The following is a 20,596-nucleotide window of genomic DNA, read 5'->3' on the forward strand; positions in this document are numbered from 1 at the left end:
CAATGAAATAAAATGAAGATAAAAACCTAGGAGAAATGAGAACCACAAAAAATAAATTCCTTCAGTTTCCCTCTCTTGACCTCACGAAGTGAGGTCACACAAAAAATAAAAACACATTATCACATCATGCAATCAAAACAGCTGTGGTCTCGAGCCCTCACAATATATAAACAGAACCAATGTGCATTTCAAAGGTGTTGATGATCCGTTTATGAGTTTAGCAGCGAAAAACCTGTGGAGCTTGCATTAATGATCTTTAAGAAACATTCAGTTGGACAGGAAAAATGCATGCGAAGGCCCCGAGCCCCATCGGCGACCGTCCCTAAGGACACTCATGCTTCATTGGATCTTTGGCACATTGGCGTTTACAAAGAACAAGACAAAAAATAGTAAATAAAGAAAATGCACAAATAAAAATTCAAATTATTCTAAAAAGTAATAGATAAAGACAATAAAATAGCACTTCCTGTAAGGAAAAGGAACACCTGGAATTAAGGGGGGGGAATGAGAAATGTTAAAGCAGAACAAAATCACACAGACGATGAAAAGAGAAAAGAAAATTGTCAAACATAACAGTAAGCAATTTTATAAAATGCAACAAAGTCCAAAAAAGGTCATTCCGGGCCTTGAACACTCGCGTCCTCCTTCTGCATGTCCCACAAGCTCTGGCAAGCTTGGATCTGGCCTCCCATGGACTTTTCAATAAGCCTGTTATTAGAGATGTGACACATGGTGATACAACAGAACGGCTGCACAAGGACTTGGGGTGTCCACTGCTGTGGTACTGTTCTGCCAAGATGATTCTGCTGTGGGTCTAAGTTTTTGTTAGTGTTAGGGTCAGGAAATTAAAAAATAAAAAACAATAAAACACAAAAGACAATGAGACAAGAATCAATTTACGCATGCGCAGTAAGAGAAAATATGATGGAAAGGGTCCACCACATTTCTCTTCTCAAAGGTCTGCTTCCCCTCGTGCTGTTTTATGAAGAACACAAGTGGGGAAAATACAAATTCAAGAAAAAGAAAAAAGTTTATTATGGGCTGTTGTCTAATGACCCAGTCGTAGAACCTAAAAGTTTATTATGGGCTGTTGTCTAATGACCCAGTCGTAGAACCTACTCATCCTTGCTGTGGATGAGAGAAAATCAGATGAACAGACACACAAAGCTTTAAAATTTTAAAAATGGTCAATCTGTGTTACTATTTAAACATTCTTTCTAGACAAATACATTTAAACGATAATAAAATAATGTCCTTTTAATCATTAAGACCTCTTTTGTCTACCTCCCTCTCTTGGCATGGGGCTAAGCTCCAGGACAAACACAAAACGAATTAAATGTAAAGCAAGAACATAAAAACAATAAACTGTTTGGTGCACCGATAAGGTGAACAGGGGTCCTGTCCACGCTCCTGTAAAAGGCAAGGTCACAAGAAGAAATAATACAACTGCAACAGAAGATCTTTCATTAATTGCAGGCAGATGTCATCAACCTGTATTAGCAAAACACAAACCTCTTATAGCAAAATGTTCTGTCAGAGAGACTTTAAACAGTGATCAAAAATGCAAGAAGGATTTTATGAACCCCTCTGTACTATAATGCGAACAATGGTCTGCTATTTTTATGTAATGATTCCATTAAAAGAAAACGTGTGCTAAGTCAATAGCAACAAACACCTCGTGAGGTTAAAGGTGACAGCATGCAATATGGATCAGGGACGTATAGGTTTTATAATAATGGTGACGTCATCAACTCAAATTAACATTAGCTTAAATCATATGCAATCCATCTACTTTTAAAACCGGTTTCAAAGAAGTACACCATGAAGAATACGAATATTCAATGACACTATAGTTCTACAGCCCAGACTGAGTTTCCTTCATCTGCATCTTTCAATCAGCTGCACTGAGATCTAAAAATCTGTGCTCCTGCAGTTACCTGAATCACCACCGGGGGGACGATGAAGAATGAACCAACATCAACTGAACCTGTGGACCATGAAGCATCAGAGAGCGTTTTAACATCACCTCTGCATCTTCATGAGCCGTCTCCTCTCTGCTCAGTTGTTGAACGGCAAAATTAACCTGTACATTTTTATTGAGGGAGGAAAGTGAACACCTGAAAAAACACAATTTAACCAATGTGTTGTTAATGTCCTGCTTAGTCTAATCCTATGTGAGATACAGCTGTGTCTGACAGCTAGTATCATTGCATTTGTGAGTGTATGAATGCACAATAAGCCGCTCGCCCTCAGGGATAATATATGTCAGTGTAGTTCAAATGCCATGTGTGGTCTTCTACCTGCTGAAATACTTCTTACTGTTAATCATGCTCTCTGTCATAATGGAGTGTACAGGTCAGACCATTCGGAGGCTTCAAACACAGGAGTCCAGGCTTCAAACCTGAAATTAACGAAACCACCTGGCGTTTCAGGGCCCTTTACATGTCTGCAGTGGCTGTCGGCTGTGGTGTGCGGCATGGCATCCAGTCTGCTGTCTCCTGTTTTGACAAGACTGTCCCGTCCCAACAGATTCACAGGCGTGTTTGGTGAATGCACGCATGAATGTTCCACCATCTGGTCAAAAGTCAGTCGGATGTTCTTTTGCAGGTTTTGAGGAGTCATCTGTTCATTTGTCAGAGCAGGTAGAGTGTCCAGTAGACTCATCAGTGGTTACCTTTGAGCTTGAAAAAGACAATGGCTCCTGCATCAAGTGGTGTTGTCCGACTTGCCCTGTGGTCCTCGCCACGGTGGAGGAGGGCTTGGAGTGGTCATGGGTACTGTTCATTTTTCCTCCAGACCCTCTGCCTCTTGGTCTGTACATTCTGCTGTTGGGCACCTCGTTGTGGGCTGTCAGGGTTCAGAGCGCCATAGATGCCATTTCTAACTGCTGCTGGGGTCCCCTGGGTGGCCTGCTTCTCCCAGGATTTTTCCACCCGTCCTCCTGTTTCGGCCTCCGAATGGCTGAGCATGACACGTCACTACTGCTGTCTCTGAGGGCATCAAAAGTCAAAATTCATGTTAGTTTCCTTTTCTTTTTTAAAACACCTTTTATCCTGTGTGAATTATTTCAGCAAGGTAAAGAATTGTTTTTCTTCAGTTGCTCAACCTCCCCCTCTCTCCTGTCCTGTTTCTTCAAATGTGCTCTGGGGGTCAGTCACTGCTGACTCGGCTCCCTCCTGTGAAGGTAGTGAGCTGCGGAGGATGGTAAACTTTTGCGTCTTTTGTCTCTCACCCACAAAACAGAGGGGGGTTTTCTGCCTAAAGTTTTATGAGATCTCGGGGGGGCTGCTCTTCTGCTTGGAAAGAGATTTAGAATGGATTAGTCATGTTCAGTCTTCACCGTCTCCAACACCGTCAGTTGATCAGTAATGAAAACCAGCAAAGGGAAAAATCCCTAAAATTTTCTTTGTCCGATATGACGGACATGGAGCAAAGTCTTTGGAAAATATATTGTCTTACATGCATTCCGACCGCTAATCATTCACTCTTAATCAAAAATAAAGACAAATTGTTCTTACTTACCATTAAGGACTTGCTGCCCTACAAAAAGAATTTGGAGAAGTACTAAAAGCAACAAAATCCCACAATTTAAGCTTTTCCTTATTTAACCAAAAACACAATTCACACTCTAAAACACAGACAATCAATACAAAGACAAGAACTTTTAACCGTTTTTTGCAAAAGACATAACACAACAAATTAGGTACCTTACACAAACAAAATTAAACCATTTCACTGAAATGAATCGTTCATAACTAGCGTTTTAACATTCATGTTTCCTCTTCTCCTGTTCTACCATACCCTGCACTTTCATACCACACTTTTCCATGCCCACAGACCCTCCATTTTACTAACAATGCCTTTTAATTTCTCCTGCTTGTCACCTTACATTTTTTGTCTCTACATTGCAACATCCTTCCAAATCCTCAAAAAACCATGTTTCCCTTTCCTTTACCTCGTCCTTTTCCCCATTCTGATAACAATTTTCAAATACTATTGATTATGATTCAAACAAACAAAACCACCACTCATTCGCTTCTCATTCAAACAGCAGTGCACAAGATCAAAACAAACAGAAAAACGAACTTAAACAAATTAAAAATGTCAATAATACTTCTTCGAACAAAACTGAACTTAATCGCGGTTATTAGGACATACAAACAAATTAGAGACATGTATTCACAAGAAAACCGAAATAATTACAAAATTATTTTACCCCAAATGTATTAGACCCTGCAACCATGCACGCTGATCTTGCCGTTGCGGCAGAAGCTCCCGTCGGAGGCGCTGTGCAACATAAAAACCTTTTTCGGCGAACCGAAAACCCACTGGAAGTTGTTTTTCAACGCTGTCTTACAACCGAGATCATTACCACGCTCGATAACGACGATCCCCACCATGATTTTACCGCAAATTACATCCCAAACTCTTCAAATGTTCCTCATGAAAAAGTTCAGCACGTTCCGTCATATTTGGTCGTCAGGGACGCGTCTCGCCGACCACATGGTACAAACAAAGCCAATCACAGCCACCGTTGCCATTTTGGCCAGGACTCCGTCACGCTTACCACGTGGTACAGACAAAACCAATCACAGTCGTCTACACATTCGAAAACAAGTAAAACGTCCCGTCATTGGTCCGTTCGATGTAAACATGATGAAGAAGATGGCTGCGTCCGTAGAGCAGACAATACACAGGGAAATGAGGAAAATACAGTTAAAATGCACAAATTTCAAACACTCTTTCATCCCCTTCTTTCCAAAATCGCATACATTTCATCCCATTCATCCTCATTCAAGCCATTTTCACCGCTGTTGTCAAGTCAAGTCGGCAGCGTCGTCTGTCGTCAAAACAAAATACACATTTCCTCATATTTTCTGTCTAGTGCACCTTTCATTTTTACTGTGAATCCCTCTGTGGTTTCTCTACGCATTACAAATAATTTGTGAAGGTTCGCCGCCTTCCTGGTTTTTCCAAAAATCCTAAAACGCGCAAAATTAGTTCCTATAGTAACACTGTTGTTTTCGTACGGGATTTCGTACAGGCTCAAACAGACGCAAAACCTACTAAATTTTAACGTAATCCAAATATCACACGCTCCCAATTTACTATTTATTCAATTTTGACAGGTTAAACAGACACAAAACCTGCACAATTTGCTCAGCTCTAATTAATTTTCATGAATTTCCTTAGTCCAATTTGCTGTTTCAGGAGGGTGAACCACAAAACTTATATACAGGTGCGCTATGCCGTCCACATACTTCACTTCCCCACAATTTGAGATATTCACTAAGAGAATAACGTAAACAATATGCAGAATTTACGAACAGGTTCCTGCTTTACCTTTTGTTTGTGAGGCCTCGAGGGAAGTCAAGCACGTGGGGGGAGCGTCACCGACTTTTCGCCGAAAGTCCCAGAAATCTCATAATAAACCACTATCGGTCCTCTTACCCACGTTGCGCTTCCGCGTTTCTTCCCCACTTTTCACATTCAGGGGTCACCAATTAATGTTGGAAAATATAATCTGTCGCTTTGAGATTACTTTCCTTGTTGCATGTTCAATAAAGTCGAGAAGAAGAAAACCACGGGATTCGGCCGGATTAAGTTTAACAAATTTATTCCCTAACAATATTTCTAAAAACAGAGTAAAAACAGATCGATCTGGGTGTCCAAAATCAAGGCCTGCAATACGCAAGAGGTTACATTCCGAATTCACATGCAGCTTGTCTGGAGACACAGGAAAATTCCTTTAGTTCAGACTTTTAAGCATGTGGTCAGAACATCCTCCCCCGGGAGCAAGATGGCCGCCGAATCTCCGCCTCTGGTCGCTAGTGATTGGCTGACAGAGGAGCCGCCTTCTTCCTTCAGCCCATCCTTAGAATCACAGCATCTGGTCTCTGGGGGGGGGGACCTCACAGATAGACACGGTACGGAATCCCCATGGGTGGCAGGAACTGTCACCGCAGGAAGTCGATCCTAGAGCTTTGTTCTTCACACGGGAGCAGATGCCTGTGGCGGTTCCCAGGGATTGAGATGATTGATTTATGATCCAAGTCAGACCTACAACCAAATGGCCCCAGAAGATCAAAGACCGTTTTCTCCTGAAGGGGGTTGGAGGTTGGAGCTGCATTCCTGAAACCTCTTTACATATGCAATTATCAGGAAGTCCCTTTAAATTGAAATGACTGAAACCCACACACAGTAAACCAGAAAGAAAACCTTCAATGAAATAAAATGAAGATAAAAACCTAGGAGAAATGAGAACCACAAAAAATAAATTCCTTCACTCTCTAAAGCACTTTTTTGTTATTTGAAGTTCAAAACAAGTGTTATTCATGGTCACATTGTAAGTTTCAAAATCCAAACAGTCAGAAACATTCTTTTTTCACACTTTTGGCACTTTTGACTGACAAAATGACTTTAAAGCACAAAACGCTCTCTAAAGCACGTTTTCTCATTTGTAGTTCAAAACTAGTGTTTTTTGTTGTCACACTTTAGGTCGAAAGTAAATTCGGTCAGAATTTGAGCAAAAATGCTTTTTTCACACTTTTGGAAATTTTGACTGACAAAGTTATTTATGAGCACAAAAGGCAAAACTGTCATTTTTAGTTCAAAACAAGTGTTTTTCAGAGTCTCTTTTTAAGCTGAAATGTCAAAACAGTCAGAATTTGAGCAAAAATGCTTTTTAGACACTCTAGGCACTTTTGAGTGACAAGATGATTTTTGATCAAAAGCAAATGTTCTCTTTTATAGTTTTTTAGTGTCATTTTGTAGGCAGAAATGTCAAAACTGAGTATTTGAGCAAAACTGCTTTTTTCACACTTTTGACTGATAAAACGATTTTTGAGTCCATTTCAAGTTCAAAGGGTAATAAACCAAACTGCTTTATTCTCACTTTTGGCAGTTTTTACTGACAAAATGATTTTTTTTTGCATGAAACGCACTCTAAAGGCAAAATTCTCATTTCTAGTTCAAAAGTACGTTTTTTTTGTCACATTTCAAGTTGAAAAGTTAAAACTGTCACAGTTCCTGAGGTTTTGTAGGACAAAAACACACTCAAAAGTAAATCCTTTCCTTTCTAGTTCAAATTATTATTTTTCTGTGTCACTTTCTAAGTTGAAAAGTCAAAACAGTCAGAATTTGAGCAAAAATGCGTGTTTCAAACTTCTGGCACTTTTGCTTGACAGAATGATTTTTGAGCACAAAACGCACTCAAACGGCAAATTCTCATTTCTAGTCCAAAAAGTGTTGATTTTGGTCACTATTCAAGTTGAAAAATCAAGGCAGTCAGAATTTGAGCAAAAATGCTTTTTTCAAACTTATGGCACTTTTGACTGACAAAATGATTTTTGAGCACAAAATGCACTCAAAAGGCAAAATTCTCATATGTTGTTTAAAACAAGTGTTGTTCACTGGCACATCTTAAGTTGAAAAGTCAAAACAGAGTTTGAGCAGAAATGCTTTTTTCACGCTTTTGGCAGTTTTGACTGACAATATAATTTTTGGGCAGAAAATGCACTCTAAAGCAAAAATTCTCATTTGTACTTCAAAACTAGTGTTTTTCAGTGTCACATTTTAAGTTGAAAGTAAATTCAGTCAGAATTTGAGCAAAAATGCTTTTTTCACACTTTTGGAAGTTTTGACTGACAAAACTATTTTTGACCACAAACGCACTCAAAAGCAAATTTTCTCATTGGTAGTTCAAAACAAGTGTTTTTCATTGTAATTTAGTAAAAACATGCACTCAAAAGGATCATGAATACAAAGAGTTCAATAGGAAAATACTAAAATGAACTAATAAACTGACTAAGCTATACTGGCATCCCTGCCCTTAGACCCCCCTTCGCGGTAAGGAAAAACTCCTAAAAAAACGGATTCTGGAAAAAACGAAGAAACTTCAGGGGTGCCCACATGAAGGAGGGATCCTCCCCCAGGACGGACAGGCGATTTACCAGAACTCTTAGAGAAGAAATAACTTATCTAGCTCTACGATTACATATATAAAGTCCAGCAGACGAGCTTCATCCAGCCGTGGTTGGGGGGACAGTCAGGGGCGCGAGTCGAGCCTGAGACAGGAACCACAGCCAGGTGTAGGAGCTGGAGCAGAGACGAGGTCAGGAACAGAGCAGAGACCAGCCAGAGGCAGGATCCACATCCAGGTGTAGGAGCGGGAGCAAAGGCGAGGTACACGGTCAGGAACAGGAGCACGGATGAGCCAACTGGAGTATGGAAGCACTCCCACTCCCCAGGAGGGGAGAGGGAAAGAGTGACAATACATGAATCGCACTGCACCAAACAGAGGCATGGAAAACTAAATGATAAATGATGATCAAAAATAGAGGAGAGGAAGGGTAGAAGTAGATGGGAAAAGAGGACAGAACCTGAGTGCACCATAGTTACCCCAGCTTCAACTTCTAGCAGCCTTTTAAAACAAATAGTTATTGTTATTAAGTTTAATTTAAACACATTAACATTAAGTCAAATAATCTCTGAATACTAACTAGTCTGACAATAAACCTGTCCAAAGAGGAATGTTTTCAGTCTAACTTTGAATGTAGAAACTGAATCGGCCTCTCTTACATGAGCTGGGAGCTTATTCCATAAAACAGGGGCTTGGTGGCTAAACACTCTACCTCCAACCGTACTTTTACTAATTCTAGGAACCACAAGCAGTCCTGCATTTTGCGAGCGAAGTGTTCTTATTGGATGGTAAGGGACTATGAGGTCCTTAAAATAGGACGGGGCCAGTCCATGTAAGGCCTTATAGGTTAACAGGAGGATCTTGAACTTGATTCTAGCCAATGGAGCGAAACCAACACAGGAGTAATGTGATCTCTTCTGCTAGTTCCTGCTAACAATCTAGCTGCTGCGTTCTGAACAAGCTAGAGACTTCTTAAGGAACTCTTAGGACACGCTGCTAACAAGGAGTTACAGTAATCCAGCCTCGACGTAACAAATGCATGGATGAGTTTTTCAGCATCACTCTTACAAAGTATATTTCTGATCTTAGCAATATTTCGCAGGTGAAAAAAGGCAGTTCTACACGACTGAGATATGTAAGCCTTAAATGAGAAGTCCTGGTCAAATAAAACCCCAAGGTTTCTAACTGTGGAATTGGGGGCTATACCTATGCCATCCAGGGAGACTATCTGAGAAGACAGAGCATCTCTGAGGTTTTTAGGACCCAGTATAATGACCTCAGTTTTTTTCTGGGTTCAAGAGGAGGTAATTAATTGTCATCCAGGTCTTGATGTCTCTGATGCAGGCATTCAGTTTCTCTATATTGTCATTCTGGTCAGGTTTCATGGATAAATACAACTGCGTGTCGTCGGCATAACAATGAAAATTAATGCTGTGTTTCCTGATTATGTTTCCTAGGGGTAGCATATAAAGCATAAACAGGATGGGTCCTAAGACTGAGCCCTGTGGGACTCCATAGTTAACTCGAGTGCACTGAGAGGAATGTCCATTTACATTAACGAACTGATACCTATCGGACAGATAGGATTTAAACCACTGGAGAGCAGATCCTCTGATCCGTATGTCATGCTCTAATCTATGGAGTAAAATACCGTGGTCGATAGTGTCAAAGGCTGCACTGAGGTCTAACAGGACCAGAATAGAAAGTAGTCCCTTTTCTGAGGCCAATAACAAGTCATTAGAGACTCTAACTAGTGCAGTTTCCGTGCTGTGGAGGGGTCTAAACCCCGACTGAAAGTCTTCAAAGTGGCTGTTGTCCTGTAGGTAGCAGTAAAGCTGCTTAACTACAACTCTTTCTAGGATTTTAGAAAAAAAGGGGAGATTTGATATTGGTCTATAGTTGGCCAAGATGCCAGGATCCAAACTGGGCTTTTTCAGAAGAGGTTTAACAACTGCATATTTAAAAGACTGTGGCACGTAACCCGTTTCCAGAGAGGTATTTATCATTGTTAATATGGAATCATTAATAAGGGAAACGTTTCTTTAAAAAGTCTAGTGGGAATTGGGTCTAACAGACAAGTTCAGGATTTGGAGGACGTAATGGGAGCTGGACTCAGAGTATTTTCTCAGAATATCACTAAGTACTGGCTGAACCGTGTGTTTAAACTCAGACACAGAACGGTCAGTTAAGGTTCTTCTAGGCTGTTTCTTCAGCAGCAGCAGGGGCAGCAGCATGTTCTAATGTAAACTGGAAGGTAATCAGAAAGTGATCAGAAATGATGGGGTTAAGAGGAAGGACACTCAGCTTGCTGATCTCTGTACCATGGGTTAAAACAAGGTCCAGGGTGTGCTTATGACAGTGAGTGGGTTCATTCACAATTTGGGTGAAACCCAAAGACAGTCACTGGGGTCATCAACATGAATACTAAAATCCCCTATTATTATAGTTTGATCAGAATCTAAGACAATAGTCCATAGGAAGTCGGAAAAATCAGTTAAAAATTCTGAATATGGGCCGGGAGGGGGGATAAATAATTATGAATAAAACAGGTTTATGAGTCTTCCTGTTTGGGTGATTTATAGACAATATGATGCTTTCAAATGAATTATAAGCATTTTTAACTTTAGAGCTGAGAAGTAAGCTACACTGTGATATTACTGCCAAACCACCTCCTTTCCCTGAAATCCTGGATTTCTAACAGTTAGCATGAGTGTGTGTGTGTGAGGGGGGGGGGGGGGGGTGCTTCATTCAATCTAACATAGTCATCCTGTTGGAGCCAAGTTTCTGTTAACACTTGTGCTATCCTAGATGACCACACCCTTACATTGACGTGTTCTCCCTACCATGACAAAGGTGGATAAAGGTGGAAAGATTTCATGTGATCCATGGACACCAGTGAAGATCATAAATCATTGAAGAAAAAAGGTTCAGAGCACTGTCTAGTGGGTCTAGATGACCCAACTCCCAATGTTAAAGTGCCTAAGATAGCACAAGGGTTATGGCTAGAAGACTCAGGTTGTTATCATTAATTAACTCATTGACTAAGGGGGACTTAGAGGAAATGGATCGAATGTTTAATAAACCACATTTTATGACACCATAATTCTGCTTGTGAGAACTGCTGTCTGTCACTGTAAGGTTTCTATGACTCGCTCCTTTTACTTGTCTTTCAGCACATAAGCTAAAGGTAGGACCTGCTTGACTTTCCTTGCATGGGTTTTGCACCAGCACTAACCCTAAGGGAGGCTCAGAGGAGCGTTTTACACTGCTGCTCTGCGCCCGGGTCTCGTCTCTGGGTTGTCAGGTTGACAGACTAAGGCTAGCAGAAATGTTTCTAGAAAGAAGAGCGGCACCGTCCCAAGTAGGATGGTTGCCATCTATCCGCATGAGACCAGGCTTCCCCCAAAACGCGCTCCAGTTATCCACAAAACCAACGCCGTTTTCTGGGCACCATCTAGAAAGCCAGCGGTTAAATGATGAAAAGCGGCTGTACATTTCATCACTGACTAAGTTCGGCAGGGGACCAGAGAAAATTACAGTGTCGGACATCGTCTTAGCCAGTTTACACACCGAAGCTACGTTTAACTTAACCACCTCTGATTGTCTCCGTCGGGCATCATTACCGCTTGCGTGAATCACGACTCGACGGAACCTGGACTTACTCTGAGGTAACATCCTAAGGTTCCCCTCGATGTCACCAACTCTGGCCCCTGGATAACACCTGACTGTAGCCGCTGGGAGCTCCACGTTTCTAACTTCAGAAGAGCCGATAACCAGAGTTGAGGGTTCAGCGGGTGTGTCGCTGAGGGGGGAGGACCTATTACTAACGTGGAGTCTCGGGTGCTCTAAGTTTTTGCGTTTACATTTAGCATTGTGTTTCCTCCCAACCGGTGCAAACCCCTGTGTGTCTCCCGGCTGTTGGGAGGGCGCTGGGGTGCTAACTAAGTTAGCCCTGGTAGCGCGGCCCGTGCTACGAGTAACGACCTGGCTAGCCGGCTTAGCTTCCACTGTGCGGAGCCGGTGCTTCTAACTGCTCCAGCCTGGCCTCTAAGTCTAACACAAGACTACACTTAACACACCTACCACTGTCTTCACTAAAGGAGGCAGGATCCTCACTAAACATTTGGCACATGGGGCAGGAGATAGGGGGAAAGGCGGAAGGAGTGGTGGCCATGCCAGGTTCTAAGATAAGGCTAGCGGTGTTTAGGCAAAGAAAAGTGGTTTATTAAGCAAAATGAGAAAAGTGAACAGCAAGCGGTTTAACAGTAGTGTATTCGCTACTAAAAGGTGCTAGATGTGAATATTAAACCAGATAACCCTTAGAGTAAGCAACACCAAACAAGAGAAGAGCAGTCAAACACGACTAGCACTGGAAAAGGCTCACAGGAAGCACCGGTCACATCACGGAAAACACTTTCCCTGTGAGGCCAGCCTCAGTTGAAAAGTCAAAACAGTCAGAATTTGAGCAAATGTGCTTTTTTTATACTTTGGGTAGTTTTGTCTCACAAAATGATTCAGAGCACAAAACGCACTAAAAAGGCAAAATTTTCATTTGAAGTTCAAAACAAATATTTTTCACTGGCACATTTCAAGTTGAAAAGTCAAAACAGTCTGTGTTTGAGCAGAAATGCTTTTTTCACACTTTTGGCAGTTTTGACTGACAAAATGATTTTTGGGAGGTGAAGGGATCCTACTCGCTTTTTTGGCCCTTGAGCGTGTTCATGCATCGATGAAGGAGATGAGCAGGATTCAAAAGATTAAAGATCAGCAAGATTAATTGTCCCTAATACAGAGTTTTCTAAGGGTTGTAACAGAAATCTGGGTCTTGACTCCGGGTCTGCAGTGCACACGGTTACGCGTGTCTTACATGCAGGGGAGCACAACAATACAAGACAATGAACACTATTCAGGGAGTAGTATTTGCAGAGATGTGAGCTGGGTTCCACATTCCGGGTGCAGCTACTGAATCATCGTCCATTGCTGCAGGCTGTTCTGGTTTGGAGTTGTTGACTGCATTCTTAGTTCTTATCTCCGGGTAGCTGATTTCTGTCCGGTCTGTTCTGGTCCTGTTGGGCCCGTCTGTCGTGTTCTCTGCAGACAAGGGGTCAGCCGCCTCGCCCAAGGTGTTGACACTGCAGTGCTTCGCTTACAACAAAGAGTCATTTGTTTTGCAATCGCCATAAATCACATCAGGACATTATGGTACAACAGACGCAAGAAGCTATAAACTGTGACATTCTCTACAATTCCCTCTCTTGATCTCCGAATAGGAGATCATCACAAAGCTAATCCACCCGAAGGAAACCATAACGGCAGGAATATGTTCTAAGAAAGCATAATAAACATACAATTAAAACCTTCAGAGTGTGGCGTTTCCATACAATGTCCACAAGAAGACCTGCCTCCAGACAAAGATCATATGTGAGCTTCCAACCCTCTTATCTTGTCAACACACTCAAACAAACAGTTCAATACCCTTAAGACAATGAAACACCTGTGAAGGTAAAATAACCCAGATTATAACAAAATAGACAATGCTCAGGGATGGCTGTTGGTCACACAGCGTCCTCTGCCACAAGGTGCAGAGATAGTGCGGATGGCTCAGTCACAGGCAACATAGCATGTTGCCCTAAAGGATCCTTGGCTCCAACCGCCCTCTCTATGAGGCGTGTATACAGTTACCTGATACACGGAATGCAGCAGCAACCAAAGAGAATTAAAAGTGCAACAAAGACAGCAACTGCAACCAGGATGGAGGAAATCAGATTCCTCCATGGGCCGCAAATTTTGCCTTCGGATCGCAGGGATCTGATGTTGTGGTTGGTCTTACCCCTGTGCCGCTTCCATCCAGGACAGCATCTGATCTCTTCTGTCTGTGTGGTCTCTTTTGGGGCCCTACCTCCCTTATTATTTCTTGGGTCCCTTGCTTCACAAGTGGTTGTGCCATTGCCCCGGTACGTCGCTATTCTTATTGGTATTAGGCTTGTCTCTTTGTAATCTGAACATACAGTACATCATGCAAAAAATACACAAATACATATAGCAGTCACAGTAAAAATCACAGTAGTAAAAATAGCCACAGCCCTTCCTCTATTGGGCTGGGGGAACCCCAGGCCATTCAAGGGAGACATTGCGGGTCCAAAAGCGTGAGCTGTAGCTTAAAAATGAAAACCAAGCGGAGTAATTGTAAAAATATAAAATGTGAAAAAGTCAATGTTGGTTAGAAACAGTGGTACCACTATGGCAGGGTCGTAACATAGAGTAGTGGTTCCACTTGTTAGGTTTTCCCTCCAGCTGCACCACAGTTCGTGCAAGCCAAGACACGGTATGGAACAGTCCAGCGGGGTTCCGACCTGTTGCGTTTGAACACCTTCAAGTACACATGTGACCAGTTGTTCAGATCCGGTCCAGGTGGGTTGGCAGGTGTGCCTGCAATTTTTTTGATCTGTGAAGAGAAAGCGGAGGAAAAAGCATGCAACATTCTCCAGTATGTCTAGAGCAGGGGTCACCAACTAGAGCCAAGTATAGAGACAAGATTAACTTAGCTGAGACTAAAAGGCCAGGCATAAGCAACGGAGTGAGTATAACAAACTGGCGTCGACTTCTGGTGAGAGCTCCCTTAGGAAGACCGGCAGGATGATGAGAAGATGAGGATCAGCTGGTTCCAATCAGCAAGGTGGTGAAAGCTGTAGGAGGGGGGAGGTGAACTGACAGGCACCGTGACAGTACCCCCCCCTCAACGACCGCCTCCAGGCGGTCCAGGACGGCGGTCAGGGTGGGCCCTGAAAAAGTCGTCCAGGAGGGAACGGTCCAGGATCATGGAGCGGGAGATCCAAGAGCGCTCCTCTGGACCGTAACCCTCCCAGTCCACCAAGTACTGGTGACCACGGCCCCGGCGGCGAACGTCCAGAATCCGAGAGACCGTAAAGGCATGCGCGCCGTCGATGAGCCGGGCGGGTGGTGGGGAAGCGGACGGCGGGCACAAGGAACTTTCCTGAAAGGGCTTGATTTGGGAAACATGGAACGAGGGATGAATCTTTAAAGCAGCCGTAGTTTAACACAGGAAGGATTGATGATTTTGTCAATGATGTAAGGGCCAATGTAACGGGATGCTAGCTTGCGTGAGGTAACCTGGAGGGGTATGTTTTTGGAGGAAAGCCAAACCTTTTGCCCCGGTTGGTAAATAGGGGCCGCTCTCCTACGACGGTTAGCCAGACGGCAGTTGCTCTCCCGAGTGCGCTGAATAGCGGCCTTAGCCTGGCGCCAGATGCGCTGGATACGTTGCAGGTGATGCTGCACAGAGGGAACGGCCAAATCTAGTTCCTGTGAGGGGAACAGCGGAGGAGAATAACCAAGGGATACTTGGAATGGCGACAAACCGGTGGCAGAGGAGGGATGGTTATTATGAGGGTATTCAATCCATACTAGGAACTTGGACCAGTTGGAGGGATTCTGGGCAGCCAGGCAACGGAGGGCAGCTTCCAGCTCCTGATTAGCACGCTCCGCTTGGCCGTTAGACTGGGGGTGATAACCAGAGGAGAGACTAACGGCAGCACCTAGGGCGGAGCAAAAGGTTCTCCAGACCTGGGACACAAATTGAGGTCCCTGGTCAGAAACTATGTCGTTGGGGATCCCGTGGTTTCTGAAAACCTGATGAACCAGGATGTCCGCCATTTCAGCGGCGGTGGGGAGTTTAGGTAATGGAATTAACTGAGCAGCCTTAGAGAAACGATCACCGACGTTAAGGATGACGGTGTTGCTTTGAGACGGAGGCAACCCGGTGACAAATCTAGGGCAATATGGGACCAAGGGCGAGTAGCGATGGGCAAAGGGTGAAGTAAACCAGCCGGAGGCGAATTGGAAGATTTGGATCTGGCACAAATATCACAAGCGGCGACGAACTCCCTGACATCCCGTTCTAGGGTAGGCCAGAAAAACCTGCGCTTAACGAGACTGAGCTTTCGTTGGACACCCCCATGACAAGAAATACGAGATGTATGACCCCAAACCAGAACGTCCGAATGCAGAGAGGAAGGCACGTAAAGAGTGTTAGCGGGGGGAGGAGGATGGTCGGGTTCCTCATCCTGAGCCTGCAGGACCCGCGTTTCGATATCCCACGTGAGATTTCCAACCACGCAGGTGGGCGGAATAATGGGAACGGCCTCCTCTAGGTCATGATTACTGTAGATGCGAGACAAAGCGTCAGGTTTGACGTTCCTACTACCGGGTCGATAAGTAATGATGAATGAAATCCGATCAAAAAAAAGCACCAGCGGGCCTGACGGGAGTTTAGGCGTTTGGCTGAACGGAGGTAAGCGAGATTTTTATGGTCCGTCCAAACTATGAACGGTTGCTCCGCACTCTCGAGCCAATGACGCCATTCCTCCAGAGCTAATTTTATGGCAAGGAGTTCGCGGTTCCCAACGTCATAATTACGTTCCGCAGGTGATAGTTTGCGTGAAAAGAAAGCGCAGGGTTTGAGTTTCCCAGAGGAAACCTCGCGCTGGGAAAGGACGGCTCCTATTCCGGTATCGGAGGCGTCAACCTCTACGATAAACTGACGTTGGGGGTCTGGTTGGATGAGGATGAGAGCTGAGATAAACATCCCCTTGAGTTTATCGAAGGCGGCCTGGGCCTCTGGGCTCCAAACAAAAGGTTTATTAACGGACGTAAGTTGAATGAGTGGGGCGGCGAGACTGCTGTAGTTGCGTATGAATCTACGGTAAAAATTGGCAAATCCGAGAAAACGTTGTAACTGTTTACGTGAATCGGGAGGTTCCCAGTTGGCGACAGCGGAAACCTTGGCTAGATCGGGGCGGATGTTGCCAGCCTCAATAATGAACCCAAGAAAAGAAACAGTAGAAACGTGAAATTCGCACTTTTCAGCCTTTACAAAGAGTTGATTTTCAAGAAGACGCTCAAGGACCTGACGAACATGGTGGGTGTGGAGATCGTGATTGGGTGAATAAATGAGAATATCGTCAAGATAGACGAAGACAAACCTATTAAGGAAGTCTCGGAGGACGTCATTAACTAGGTGTAGGAAGACTGCAGGAGCATTGGTGAGCCCAAAGGGCATCACCAGGTATTCAAAATGCCCCAGGGGGGTGTTGAAAGCAGTCTTCCTTTCGTCCCCCTCCTTCATACGGACTAGGTGGTACGCGTTACGGAGATCCAATTTAGTGAATACACACGCTTCCTGAACGGTGTCCAAGGCGGAACTGATGAGAGGCAAAGAATATTTATTCTTAACTGTGATCTGATTTAATTCTCTGTAATCGATGCATGGCCGAAGGGTCTTATCTTTCTTTTGGACAAAGAAAAAACCGGCACCAACGGGGGACGAGGAAGGTTGAATGTGGCCAGAGGAAAAGTGATTCATGGATGTACTTTTCCATGGAGAGTTTTTCGGGACCTGATAGATTGAATAAACGTCCCTTGGGGAAAGTGGCTTTTAATAGCTCGATGGAGCAATCATAAGGTCGGTGCGGAGGTAGAGCCCCTGCCTTGCTCTTACTGAAAACAGTCCTGAGATCATGGTAACATGGGGGTACCTTGGAGAGGTCGATATCATCAGGGGCAGGCTCCATATTGGGAGAAACAGATGGTACGGCGGAGCGGAGGCAGTTGGCGAGGCAATGGGTGCTCCAGTTAGTTATGTGATGGTTCACCCAATCGAACTGGGGATTGTGACTGCGGAGCCATGGGAAGCCTAAAATAACAGGAGATTGAAGAGTTTGAGTAATAAAGAATTGCATGACTTCATGATGGTTACCAGAGGTGATAAGTTGCACGGGTCTGGTGCGGTGAGTGATACGGGCGAGCAGCTGACCACCTAGTCCAGCCGCCTTGACAGGATGATCCAGCGGTTCTGTGCGGAGACGGAGTTTGGACACTAAGTGGTTATCAATAAAACTTTGTTCGGCTCCGGAGTCTATGAGGGCTTGACATTCATGAACATGAGACTGGTGACATAGCTTGACAGGTAAATGAAGAAAGTTATTTTCCTGAGTAACAGTGGAGGAGCCCTCCAGCGGCCTGTCTTCTAGCGGGGGGGCTTTGGAGTTTAAACGTAATGAGCACTGCTGCACATGATGCCCAGATTGTCCGCAATAGAAACAGGTACCTTCTTCCTTGCGTTTGCGGCGCTCCTCCGGTGAGAGTTTTGAATGTCCAATCTGCATGGGTTCCTCAGAGGAGCGGGCAACGTGTTCACGGGAGAAGAAAGAAGGCGATTCTGGCATGGGAGGTTTAGACACAGGGTTATTTACAGTTTTACTTTCAGTTCGAGCTCTTTCTACCTGACGTTCGCGTAGCCGTATGTCAGATCGAAGAGCAGCTGTCACTAGCTCCTCGAACGTTCTGGCTTCCGGCTGTGAACAGAGATGGTCTTTGATCTGATCATTAAGTGATTGATAGAAAACCCCTTTTAGGGCAGCCTCCACCGCTAGGATGCGAAAATCAATTAAATGTTCACTTACAGATCTGCTGCGTTGTTTTAATCCCAGAAGGCGGTTAGTCGCCTCTTCTGTCTTACGGGATTGATCGAAGACTAGTCGAAACTCCCTGATGAAACGTTCGAATGACACTTGAAAAATTGGATTTGCCGTTAGATAGGCCTGAGCCCATTGAAGCGCCTTACCCCTGAGGGAGTTAACTACCAGAGTAATCTTGCAGTGGTCGGCGTGGTTATTCCGCGGGGCCTGCTGAAAAATTAATTGGCATTGTAAGAGGAATCCACCACATGAATTTTTTTTTTTTTAACTTGTCCTGTCCAACAGCTAGGCAGGCAGATGAGAGCTGAGGGCCTCGTGTGTTGACATATTTTACTTTAACAAGAGGGGTTATTAATCTTCAGACAAACCAAAGGCATGACTGAATAAACCCCTTTTGTAATTGAGGCCAAACTTTATTAATTTCAACCATGTTTGAAAATCTTTGGTGTTGGACCGGACGGAAAAGGAAAGAAGGGAAGAAGAGAGAGAGATGTTAGAGAGGGGGGGGGGTGATAGTGAGAGGGGGGGGTAAGACCATGAAGCAGCATAGAGCAGACAGGTTTACTGGTTGTTTATCATTACGGTACGGTTCAAATGTAGTACAAAAAGGGCGGGGCCTGTCCGCACACACTCAAATGTTATCAACACACCTGCTAGCTGCAAAAAATGTCCACATGTCAACATGTACACAAAACAGATAGTGTTCACGAACGCATACCTATGCCTTTAAACCAACTAGTGTAAAATCTTTCATTCATTCAATCATGCTAACTATTAGTTCAAAGGTGAGCTAACACCTGTGCTCAGGTGAGTGTTTATGTTATTCTAAAATGGATGGTGGAATGTGAAAAGAAGGAAGAGGAGCGCCCAGCCACCCCCACACCCAGAGCCCCGCTGCAGCAGCAGCGGCAGCCGGAATCCCCCCAACGCCACACGGGAGCAGGCAGGGAACAACCGGGCGACCAAGACCGCCACCCAGGCCAGGGCCAGCAGGACCGCCGCGAGGCCCCCAGAGCCAGAGAGCAGGGAGGCGCAAAGGGAAAGAGAGCGCCGCCCCAGCCCAACCAGGAAAGCAGCCCCCCCGCAGTGCCGGAAGAGCCCAACGCAGGGCCCTACCGGAGAAGGATGCCCACAGCCCCAGACGAGCACCCCACCACCACCCAGGAGTTCCGGGCATCCCCCCGCCCCAACCCCAGGTACGAGCCAGGACCCCCCAAGGGAGACCCGCTCCGCACTCCAGGCAACCACCCACCCGGCCCACGGTTGGTCCAGGGAGGAGCAAGGCAGGGGCCAGCCGCCCCCGCCCAGGAGGGGGGAACCCCGGGGAAAAAAGGGTGGCCCACAAGGGGTGTTGAAAATATGGCCCGACCAGGCTCGGCCACTGTTGGAAGTTTGGCGGGGCCAAGCGCTCAGGGGCAAGGACCAGGAACCACCCCCCAGGGACACGAACACCCCCGGCTCAGGTGTAATGTGAACCCCCCCACCGTGCGGAGAGAGCACCGCCGTCGCCAAGGGGCCCGCACCCCCCTACAGGGAAGGGGTAGGGGACAGATGGACCTAGGTCCCACCTTCCTTGCAAAATGTGTGTGCGTGTATGTGTGTTTGAGAGGGTGTGTGTGTGTGCATGTGTGTGTGTTTATGTTGGAATGTATATATTGAAGGGGGAGGGGTGTGTGTACTACGGGGGTTCTGTTAAAATTGGCGAGTAGGGCACTAAGGGGACATCTCCTGATTACTCACAGTGATGTCCCCTCCCCCTCCCCACCAAGGGGCCCCTAAATGTCTGAGGTGCGGTTAAAATAGCGGTTAAGGTGCCAGGAGGACATCTGCTGCTTGCTTGCAGTGATGTCCAAGCACCCCCCCTACCAAGGACCCTACATGTCTAAGGTGCAAATAAAACCGAAAGAGGGGGGGCCCACTCCATACGGCAACCATAGGAGGGGGGCCACTGCCAAGTAGCTCCCCTCCAAGGCGCATCGCAGGCTAGACCCCCCACCCCCTCACCCTAACATGAGGTTATATGAGGAAGGGGGTAAGTTGGGGACAGCTGGTAGACTGTCCCCCGGTGGTCAAACAGCTGTCCCCCAGCCCCCCCCCAGCCCAGGGGCCCCAACCCCGGAGGCGCCAACACCCCAGGCCCGGCACCACCCGCCCCACACAGAGAGAGAGGAGCCAGAAA

The 20,596-nt window shown here is 45.2% G+C and overlaps 1 long non-coding RNA gene across 2 annotated transcripts; it reads right to left on the bottom strand.

Annotated features, from left to right (window-relative positions):
* Nucleotides 1-787: 787 nt before the first annotated feature.
* On the bottom strand, nucleotides 788-3,456 carry LOC105357337. Of its 2 annotated transcripts, XR_002872808.1 has the most exons (4): nucleotides 3,233-3,456; nucleotides 2,675-2,990; nucleotides 1,116-2,574; nucleotides 788-1,069 (listed from the first exon to the last, which is right to left on the bottom strand). It is a non-coding gene; the product is annotated as an uncharacterized LOC105357337 (long non-coding RNA). The 2 variants fall into 2 exon arrangements; XR_002872807.1 differs by lacking the exon at nucleotides 3,233-3,456 and having other exon boundaries at nucleotides 2,675-3,208.
* Nucleotides 3,457-20,596: the final 17,140 nt, after the last annotated feature.

Source organism: Oryzias latipes, chromosome 23, assembly GCF_002234675.1.
Source record: "Oryzias latipes chromosome 23, ASM223467v1".
Classification (NCBI taxonomy): Eukaryota; Metazoa; Chordata; class Actinopteri; order Beloniformes; family Adrianichthyidae; genus Oryzias; species Oryzias latipes.